Source organism: Anomaloglossus baeobatrachus, chromosome 2 (assembly GCF_048569485.1).
Source record: "Anomaloglossus baeobatrachus isolate aAnoBae1 chromosome 2, aAnoBae1.hap1, whole genome shotgun sequence".
NCBI classification, from domain to species: domain Eukaryota; kingdom Metazoa; phylum Chordata; class Amphibia; order Anura; family Aromobatidae; genus Anomaloglossus; species Anomaloglossus baeobatrachus.
The window spans coordinates 107,875,178-107,886,227 of NC_134354.1; positions in this window are offsets into that span (position 1 = coordinate 107,875,178).

The window sequence follows — 11,050 nt, forward strand, 5'->3', positions numbered from 1 at the left end:
AAATCACATACAGTAATAAAATTCAACATTTTTAATAATAATGCCGGGTAACTATGCTGAACTAGTAGGGGGTAGGCCCACCCACTACATGCCTCCCCTCTTAAAATCCGAGCCTCCCGGCAAGGCTCTTAACTATAAACAGATTAAGACAATAAAACCTTTTAGGTCAGTCCACAACAACGACTCCAGTTCAGCGGCGCTCCCGATCTGTAGGGGCGCTTAGTGGCGCAGCAGCGCTCCCGGTCTCTACGTAGCGCCCGGAGGCTCAACAGCGCTCCCGGTCTTAGATGGGCGCCCGGAGGCTCAGCAGCGCTCCCGGTCTTTGCTGGAGGGCAACAGGCCCGTAAACCTTTGAACAGAACTTCTGCCAGTTAACAGCACCGGACTTAAACATCAGATGAGCAGTAGGCACTTACTCTTGGGGCCAGGCCCGCTTCCATTCCTCCGCTTGAGCCTGGATGTAGGCCCCCAAAGATTGTCCCGGCTGGCGGCGGATCCTTCTAAAGGACACAGGGGCGTAAGGCGGCTCCACGGGCTCAGCTGCTGCAGCTCCTCGCGGGGGTGATGCGGATGGCGACGCGTCTAACATGATGACCGGCCTGTTGGTAACATTTTGTGTTACCGCTACCACGGATGGAAGCCGCTCCGGGTCAAGGGTCGGTTCAGTCGCTGTTTCCGGGGCAGCAGCCGTGATGCGTCGGTGGTGAGAGGGCTCGGACGGGATCGGTCTAGCATGACTCCGGCGCCGCTCTTGTTGTTCCTCCCAGTCAATCTCCTGTTGCCACTGCTCCGCTTCCCGGGTGGTTGGCATGCGAGAGACACAAACGGCAAACAGGCCGCGGCTACCTGCGTCCGGCAGGAATTGAACCCTCTCGCCCGGCCACAGGGTATGGAGTCGCTTGGGCAGCCCTTCCACGTCCAGATGAACTCTGTTGTAAAAATAGTCATCCCCGGTTTCTGCTTCTCGGATGAATCCATACCCCTCCTGTTGGTTGAACTTAACAACCACTCCGGTAACAAACTGCTGGGCCAGGTCTTCACCGCCCGGACCGGACAGCATCTCCCGGACAAGGGTCTCGGCCAGGAGACGTTCCTGAACTGGGTCAGGCTTCGGGGACGGAGCTCTGGGATACGGTACCGTGGGCGGAACAATGACAGGGTCCCACATAAAGCCCCGGTGATCTTTCTCCAGTATCGGGGCAGCCACTTCACCCGGCTCCGGTACATGACTAGGCGACGGGGCGGCGACATCAAGCTGGGGAACCTCCCACGGGTAGACTGCAACTCCCGGACGGCTTGGCATTGGTGGCGTGGCATAAGTCGCCTTCACTTCCGTGATGGTTCTCCCGGTCTGCGCGTCCCAGGAGGTCTTCCAGGAGACTTTATCCGGGCGTGTAGAACCTCCCGGTCCGATAGGAAGGTCCGCCAACGCTGCCTCACCGGCAGGAGCGAACCTGGGTCAGCCCCGGCCTAGGCTGATTAAAGCCATCGTGGTAGCTAACTCCTCTGGTTGGCCAAAGGTTTCCATCGCTGTCTCTGACAATCTCACTTGTAACGGCGGTGATGTCAATGCTGAGGCTGGGAAGAGTGGAGGCGGGCCTTCGTTTCCCGCTCTTAAACGGACTCCACCCCCAGCCCCACGCATCATCTTGACTCCTCCGCTGAGGTACTTCTTTTTCTTCTTCTTCAATGCCCTGGAGCTGGCGCCTCCCCTCTTTGGGCGGAGTACTCTGTACTTTTTCTTCGGCGCCGGCCAGCCCCAGGCTCTTCTTTTGGCGCCAACTTTTCGCGCCTTTTCTTCTTTACAGATAACGGCCTCCTTGCCGCCATCTTGTACCCGGTCCAACGCTACGGGCACTGTGTTCTCTTCCCACCACGGGACTGGAAATCTGGCATCATGGTCCGGATCCTGTGCTCCGGGCACGACCTGATCTCCCGCTTCTTGGGTCCCTGGCAGGGGACTCGGATCCTGCCGACTACGCCACATGAAGTGAGTGGGCAGGGAGGCCTCTGGCTGTGTAGTCGTGGCAGCTCTGTATTCAAGGCACATCCCTGACTTCATCACTTCTTCAATGCTGGGACAGTGTGTGTCAGTATCTTCATCGGCCGATGCACAAAGAGTCTTCAGGCAAAAGTTGAGATGCATAAAAACTGACATTTATTCACACATAAAAACAACACTCCGGACAGCAGGTTCCGGCAATCTTGGTGGAGCTGGGGACAACCTGCCCAAACGCGCCCTCTGGTGGGGATATGCCCTAGATACTCCTCTTCTCTGGGCTCCCACTCTCCGGTCAAGCACACACTGGACCCACACCAGCGGAATAGACTCTGAGGTTGCGTCCACCTCCTTCACTCCGGTGTCCCTTGATGTTCCGCTCACACACTCACACTTGCCGCTGCAGATGTTCACTGCCTGCTGTCCCGGATCCTTCTCCCCACACACACACAATCTCTCCCTAGATATCCGGCCGACTCCTCCTCCCCGGTGGCAACAGCCGTCCCACCCGACCACTAGGGGGTGCCCTAATACACCAAAATCACATACAGTAATAAAATTCAACATTTTTAATAATAACAATGCCGGGTAACTATGCTGAACTAGTAGGGGGTAGGCCCACCCACTACACATGTATCACAATGATTTCACGAGCACTTGTCCTGTTGACAATGGGATGATGTGCAGGCATTTTCATTTTATACATTTTTGTGGAAGAAGTTCTTATTTATTGAGATCCCTATATGCATGTGAGTCCAGTGGGTGGAACCTATTCAGTGATTGACAGTCCTCCCCTATCACCGTGCATGCAGAGATATCTGACAATCACTATAGGACCGCCCACTGGACTCCTATACAGACAGACACCAGGGATTTCAATGACTAAAATCCAAGTTGGGGTATGTGTATGCAATGTCTTTTAGATGCCAGTGTATCCACTGAGAGTTTGAAATAAAAGACCCGTAAGCCTCTTTTTTTGTGTGTCTTTTTAACAAAACAAACCTTGCATATATAAACTAGTGAGCAGCTTCCAAGCACAAGCCGCCTGAAGAATAGTCTGGTCACCACTACTAGTGATGAGGAGGACTGCCATGCTCGGGTGCTCCAGTGCTCGTAATCAGAAGGTCAGATGCTCGGCTGGGCTCGTGTACTGAGTATAATGCAAGTCAATGGGGAACTCGAGCATTTTTTCCAGCAGATCTTCTAGGAAATGCTTGAGTTTTCCATTGATTTCCTTTAAACTCGGGTACTGGAGCCCCACCAAGTGTCCGACCTGCGAGTTGCGAGCGTGGCAGTGCTTGCTCATCTCTAGTTACTACTTTAAACTTCTTTTTCAGGTGGGTTTCTGAGCGGTGAATGTACCCTAATCCTCAAAATTTTCCAACAAACCTTTATATCTTGCTGCTCAGCTTCTTCTCTATACCGTGCTGTCCACCGATCGGACGGCATGTACAATGTGATGGTCACTGACTGCAGCCATTGCGTCGGTGGTATTGATGTCACCGGGCCTCGCCGTTAGGAGCTGGCAGGACCTGATGTAACACACACCGCTCACACGGAATTTTTCAATCCAATGTCTTTAGCCCGCCAATTTCCCCACATATGCACCCGATCTCGCCATCTTTCACCTCTGGGTAATAATGTTTTCCCCACTGCTCATCATAATAATTTACAGGTGCAATTTAAACTCTTCAAAGCTTCCTTTCTATTCCTTCAGTGATCTATGCCATCTTTTATTCGTTTATGCACTTCCAGCCAGGTAACCTTTGTAGAAATAGACAGTATAGGTAAATGGATCCAAAGATAAAGTGCAAAATACAAAAACTGGAATGAGGTAGAGAAAGGTAAAAAATATTGGAAGATCAATTGGATCCAGAGAGAAATCCTATGATTGTAAGTCTCAGACAGTCTAACAATAATAGACAAGTATAACCCAGTGGCAGTAAGTAAGGCAATGTTCACACACTGCATCTTGTCTTAACCACAAAGATGCAGTGTTTTTGGCCACAAAACACATTAACGGTAAAAACGCATTAAAAAAACGCATGCGTTTTTGCCGTGTTTTTACTGCATTTTGCCCAATGTGTTTTTTAAGTCAACTGTATTGACTGGAGGGGCTCAAAAACGCTGGAAAAATGCAAAAAGAATTGACATGCTGCATCTTCAAAAACGCAGACAAGATGCAGACAAAAAAAGATGCACAGTGTGGACAGCAACATAGAAATCTCAAAGACTTTGCTGGAAGAAGGAAATGCATGCATTTGGGTTTGTGACCTTAAAAACGCAGTAAAAGATGCCCTGTGTGAATAAAGCCTAAGGAGTACAAATACGGTAGAAAAGACAGCTCAAATTGTCAGATCCTAAAAACGCCCAGGGGCTATGCAATATGACTAAATAAAGTTTAATCTGTCAAACACAATGAAAAAAGAGAAAAAAAAAAGGAACACATAGATTTTTAGAAATAATAAAGAAAATAGAAATATTGAATAAAATTATAGCGGTTATATACTATTTATTGCAAAAATAGCAATAAATTATATTTTTCTTAAATTTAATTGTCGGATTATGTGTGTGTGTAAAGGGACATATGAAATCATTATTTTGATGTCCAAAACGCATGTTTTCTGCACATAAAAAGCTGGTAAAATGCAGGAATTTGAAGTTTCTTGTTTTTTGCTACTTCTCATTGACTTCAATGTTAGTAAAACGCACCCAAAATGGCAAAAACAATTGACATGCTCTTTCTTTGAACGCATGGTTTTTGCCACAAAATCTGCAAATTAAACGCAGCGTTTAGAAAAGCAAAGTGCGGACAGGAAATCCCCATTTTCCACAGACTTTGCTGTGAAATCAAAACGCATGCCTTTTGGCATGAAAAAGGTGCTTCTCAAAACGGACCTAAAAAGCACCTGAAACGCAGGTGGAAACGCAAACTGGGGTCTTAGCCTAAAGGCTGCTTTACACGGTACGACCGATGGTGCAATTTCACAATCGATCGTACCCGCCCCCGTCCTTTTTGCGTCACGGGCAAATCGCTGCCCGTGTCGCACAAAGTCGGTAACCCCCCGTCACACATACTTACCTCTCGTGCGACCACGCTTGTGGGCAGTGAACGTCCACTTCCTGGAGTGGGAGGGACGTTCGGCGTCACAGCGACGTCACACGGCCGCCGGCCAATAGAGGCGGAGGGGTGGAGATGAGCGGGACGTAAACATTCCGCCCACCTCCTTCCTTCACATAGCCGGCAGCGGCCGCGTGACGCAGGTGAGCTGCTGTTCATCGTTCCCGCGGTGTCACACAGAGCGGCGTGTGTTACCACGGAAACGATGAACAACTAAATTAAATGATATTATGGAACCTAGTGACCAGTACACGACTCACGATTTGTGAGCGATACTGCGTCGCTAGGAGGTGTCACACAGGCCGGTATCGCCAGCGTTGCCGGATGTGCGTCACAGAAACCGTGACCCCGACGATCTATCGCACGATAGATTGTCTGGTGTAAAGCAGCCTTTAGTGACGGAGCCAATTCTGACCTTCCTGACCGGCCAAATATTTTAACCAGTGTCACTTCATGTGGTAATAACTCTGGAACACTTCAACTTATCCCAGTGATTCTGAAGTTTTTTTCGTTGCACTTTGTATTTTATGTTAGTGGTATTTAGTTCGATCCTTTTTTGCATTTATTTGTGAAAATATTAGAATTTTGGCTAAAATTCTCTAATTTTCAAACTTTCAATTTTTATATCTCTAAACCAGTTAGTCATACTCTCCAAAATAATCAATAAATAACATTTCCCATATGTCTACTTTACATCTGCATAATTTTTCAAGTGTCATTTTATTTTGTTAGAAGGGTTAAAGTTAAAATTTCTAATTTTTTTCAAGAAATTTACAAAACTTGTTTCTTTAAAGATCTATTCAGATTTAAATGGCCTTTGAGGGGCCGATATATATTGTTACTCCCCAAAAGTGATACTATTTTAAAAATTGAACCTCTCAAATACTTCAAAACTGCAGTCAGGAAAATATTTAACCCTTCAGATGCAACATAGGAATTAATGCAAATTGGAATATAGAAAAAAATTAAATTGTAAATGTAAGGCCAGGGCCACACTGGGATTACTGCGATCCCCTCGCATGACGCTCGGCTCACACTGGCAGTACAGCAGAGCAGAGTGTCATTGCGAGGGTCCCTGCGACTGAGGTCCGACCGTGCCAGCGGACCTCAGCTGTGGGGGGCGGGCTGGCGCTGAGGAGAGGAGGGCCGGCGCTGAGGAGAGGAGGGCCGGCGCTGAGGAGGAGAGGGAGGGATTTATCTCCCTCTCTCCTCCATAGCTGGCTAATACCATTCTTGCCCTGCACTCGCGGTACACCGGTGTACCGCGAGTGCCGTGCGATTTTTCTCTTGTCCCATAAACTTGAATGGGTGCCAGAAAAAACATGATCGCATTACAGTCGCATGCTGCGATTGTTTCTTGGTCCGATTAGGGCTGAGAAAATAATTGCTCATGTTCGCTGTGGATTGCGATTTTTTTTTTATCGCACTCCACTCGCACCGATTTTCATGCCGTGTAGCTTAGGCCTTACTCTAAAATGTTGCTTTAGCCTCACATTTTTCACTTTTACAAGGGATAGCACAACAAATGGACCCACAATTTGTCCCCCACTTTCTTCAGCGCGCGCTGATACCCCACATGTGGTCACAAACCTCTGTATGGACAAGCAGTCGGGCTTGGAACGGGAGGCGCGCCATTTGAATTTTGGAAAACAAACTTGGCAAAATAGATTGCAGCATTGTCGCATTTACAGGGTCCCTAACAATGGTGGACATATCATTGCTGCAACCTGTGCAGCCGCACAGGGGCCCAAGAGGTAAGGGGGCCCCATTGGGACCTCTAAAGCAGATGAAATTTTGCATTATGATGAGTTATTGGACTACAAAGGGCCCACATACTGTTCTTGCACAGGGGCCCTTTGCTGTCTGTGCCCGCCAGTGGTTCATAAGGTACCTAAACAGCAGAAACCCCCCAAAGTGACCCGATTTTGGAAAATACACCCCTCAATGATTTTATCCAGGGTTATAGTGAGCTTTTTGAACCCACAGGTACTTCACAGAATTTAATAACATTAGGTTGTCACCTTGAAAATTTCCATTTTTTTTCCCACAAACATTTTACTTTATTCCTAAATTTTCTGATGATCCTTCCAAAGAGGGTCTTTTAACCCCTTTTAGATACCGCTGTCAGTGATATTGAAGGTGTTAGTCAGCCCTGATTGGTTCCAAAACCGATGATAGCTGTATATGATCTAGGGGGGGGGGGATGTTTTAGGGGCGTAATTCACTAATTTCTCAGAGACATTAAAAAGCGGTGTTAATGAATAAAGAAAGACCCCTGAACAACTACTGTTAAAAGGCGTATCAGCGGTCGTTAAGGGGTTCAAAAAAGGATCAAGCACAAACTAAGCAAAATCAAATGGAAACCATCATCTGTTTCCCATAGGATTCAATGTTTAAAAAAAGGGATCCAGTGTATTTTCTACATTTTCTTAGCCAGCTAAAAAACAGACTGCAGCTAGATAGGAGGCAAAAGGCACACAGAAGACACTTCATGACACTTCTGATTCAAATGAATTTGTTCTGTACGGGAATGTTTTATTTCTATTTTTATAATCTGAAAATGGATCCAAAAATAGTATTAACTACTCGACATGTGAATAGAGACTTATTACCGGGTCTCCTGTACTACAATCTATACAGATACACTGGACAGAACGGGAATGAAGAAAAAAAAAGATTTTTCAATGTTTATATTCTGCAAATAATGTACATGGTTGTGTCATCGCATTATTTCCCCTATCTACAGGAGTGCCCTAACAATTCCTCCAAGACGTCTCCTGAATACTTGTTAAACTTGTTCCACACTGTCATACGTATAAGGTAAGGTTTGATGAATAGTCAGGATTATAATTAAGCAGCGCTGTCACCCCATTCACTATTAACCTTTTCCTATGGCTCTTACAATAAAAGTCTTTAATAACGCTTATTATCCTGTATGACGGGGTCGGAAACCTATAGCTCGTGAGCCAGATGTGGCTCTTCTGATGGCTGCATATGGCTCGCAGACAAATCTTTAATAACAAAAAATACCGTATTTTCCGGTTTGTAATGTGGCGCCCTGGACTAGCCAGGTCGTCACAGGTACTGCAACACACACCCCCATCCCGAGACAGGCACATCAGCCAGACACAAAATCCTTGTTGCCTCCCTCCAGGGGCTGATGTCCACACCAGGTGGGGTGGAGCCAGGCGGTTGGCCCCACCCACTGAGGAGTTCACAGGCCTGGAGGCAGGAAAGGAAGAGAGATCAGTTAGGGAAGTGGAAGAGAGAGGAGTGAAGTGAGGAGTGGAGTAGAAGTGAGGAGCAAACTGACCGTGTCCGGGTGTGTGGCCCAAGCACTAAGAGCAAGGTTGGCAGACGGTGGTAACCCGCTCCCGGCACACATACACGCTGGGGAGCGGGTTACCAATGGGAATCCATTGGGACCGAACATACACAAAGGTGCAGGGAAACGCAGCCACCACCAACCGTCCGGGAGAAGTCACAGCAGCCGGCTGCGGGACCCGTCCATCCAGCCGTTTGGTTTACCACAGACTTTGCGTACATTTGTGGCTGAGTGAGTACAACCGTGTCATCCGGCACCGCGCTGCGCAGTCCAGGCGACCCTGCACCTTGCCAACCCTGCCTCCCCGTCACCTCACCGGGCCCCGGGACCACCAACCCCTACCCACGGAGGGGGGAAAAAACATCCCAGCTGCTCCCTACCATCGCTCCCGGGATCCCCGTCACCAGCAGCGGTGGTGTCCAACCTCACCACAACCCGTGGGTGGCGTCACGGACCAAATCCCCAAACCAAACTACCCTCTTTCACTCACGGGCAAGGAGCGCTGCTCGAACCCCCGGATCCGTACCACCGCTCGAGCCACCGAGCAGCCATCGCAGCAGCGCCGGACCCGAGCGTTAGCGAGCGCAGCGCAGCGGCATCCTCCCCGCCCGCGACAGTAAGACACACTTTTTTCCCCCAAAACTGGGGGAAAAAATGGGGGTGCGACTTACAAACCGCATATAATATGAAAAACACCATATAATACTCACCTAGGCGACGGTCCAGTCTGATGGGTATCACTGCTCTCCAGTAGGCGCCTCCTCTCTGCGACGATCAGTGTCCTCCTTCTATCCAGCCCAGCGCGGATGACGTGTCCTACGTCATGCACACAGGTAAGCATTCTGGTCCGACGCAGGCGCACTTTGATCTGCCTTGCTGAGGGTAGATCAAAGTATGGTAGTGCGCATGCGCGGGTGGTTTTTAACCTTTCCTCATGCCCACGCATTACAGTATATTGATCTGCCCTCAGCAGTGTAACACGTCATTCACATTGGGCTGGGTAGAAGGAGGACGGCGATCACTGCAGAAAGGGGGTGGCGGCCCGAAACCAGCAACACCCATCAGACCGGACAGCCCCCTAGGTGAATATTATAACGGTGTTTTTTACATTATACAGAGTAACCTGGGATCTCATATACAGTATTCTAGAATGCTGTATACAAGAGCTTACTGAAGGTGGCTGCAGCTTATAGGAGCCAAATCTGGTGACAGGTTCCCTTTAATGGCCCATTAATAACCTAAGTAAGGACAGGAACATTTTGGGTTTTGTGTTTTAGTTTTATTCTCGTCTTCTTCCAAGAATTATACATTTGTTTTCCATCTATAAAAGTCTTTGAGGTGTTGACTTTCACAGGAAATGTTTTAGTTTTGAAAGACACCGTTAGAGTGAAATGGAGAGAAAAAAAATGCAATTTTCCTATTGTTTTTTGGGTTTACTTTTGAAGCTTGGTCATCATTGGAACTTCCAACAGGAATACTTTAAACTCCACCAATGATTGGTTTCAGAAGTCCTGGAAGACACTGTAGTGGCCATAACACTGACCTGACCTGAATCCAACAGAAAATCTTTGGCGGAATGTGATTAAGGCGGCTTTAGCATATAAACTGAAGAATATTAATGAATTTGAAACCATTGCCCATGAGGAATGGACTAAAATTCCTCAGGAACGCTGTCAGAAGCTGATGTCTGACTATACATCATGTATGTAACAGGTTATAACAGCCAAATTGTGGACTACTAATTAAAAAAGATAAATAAATCCTACATATGACTACAGGGCTAATAGTGAAAAGGCCCTCCTAAAGCAAACCTACAAAAAATGGAGTATAGGCCACAAATATAAACTCACTAATTATTATTTATCAAATAGATAAAATAATTTAAAAATAGAGACATACATAGAAAACTAGTCAGCAGGGAAGCCCCACAAAAAATAGCTGGTTAGGCTCCTTTCACACTTCCGTCTTTTTCCATCAGTCACAATCCATTTTGTGACTGATGTGACGGATCCGTTGGAGATTGTGGTAATGGACGGATCCGTTAAAAAAAAGGATCTATTGTAGCAGTTTGTACCTGGCAAAGAGAATCCAGCTGTGGCCGCGGGTAACCTGAGTGACGTCACCGCTGACAGCGCGACTCACTTCAGTTGCTGTGTGCAGCTCACAGTGAGCGGCGGTGTTCTACGGCCTCTCCTGTCAGCTTCCAATGTAGCAGAGCTGGATGCGTTTTGGGACATCGTGTAGATTACATCGGACCAGGAGGGGTATTTGGGGATTAATAAAGTGGTGAAAGAGGGTGTTTTTTTGTCTTTTATTTCAAATAAAGAATTTTTCGGTGTTTGTGTTTATTTACTTTCCCTGCAGATTAATCTTGGGGGGTGTCTCCTCGATGCCTGCCATAACTAAGCTAGGACTTAGTGGCAGCTATGGGCTGCCATTAACTCCTTATTACCTCGATTGCCACCGCATCTGGGCAATTGGGATGAGACGGGTAGAGTCCTGGAACTGTTGCATCTAATGGATGCAGCATTTCCGGGCGGCTACTGGCTGATATTTTAAGGTTGGGGGGGTCCCCATAACGTGGGGCTCCCCATCCTGAGAATAC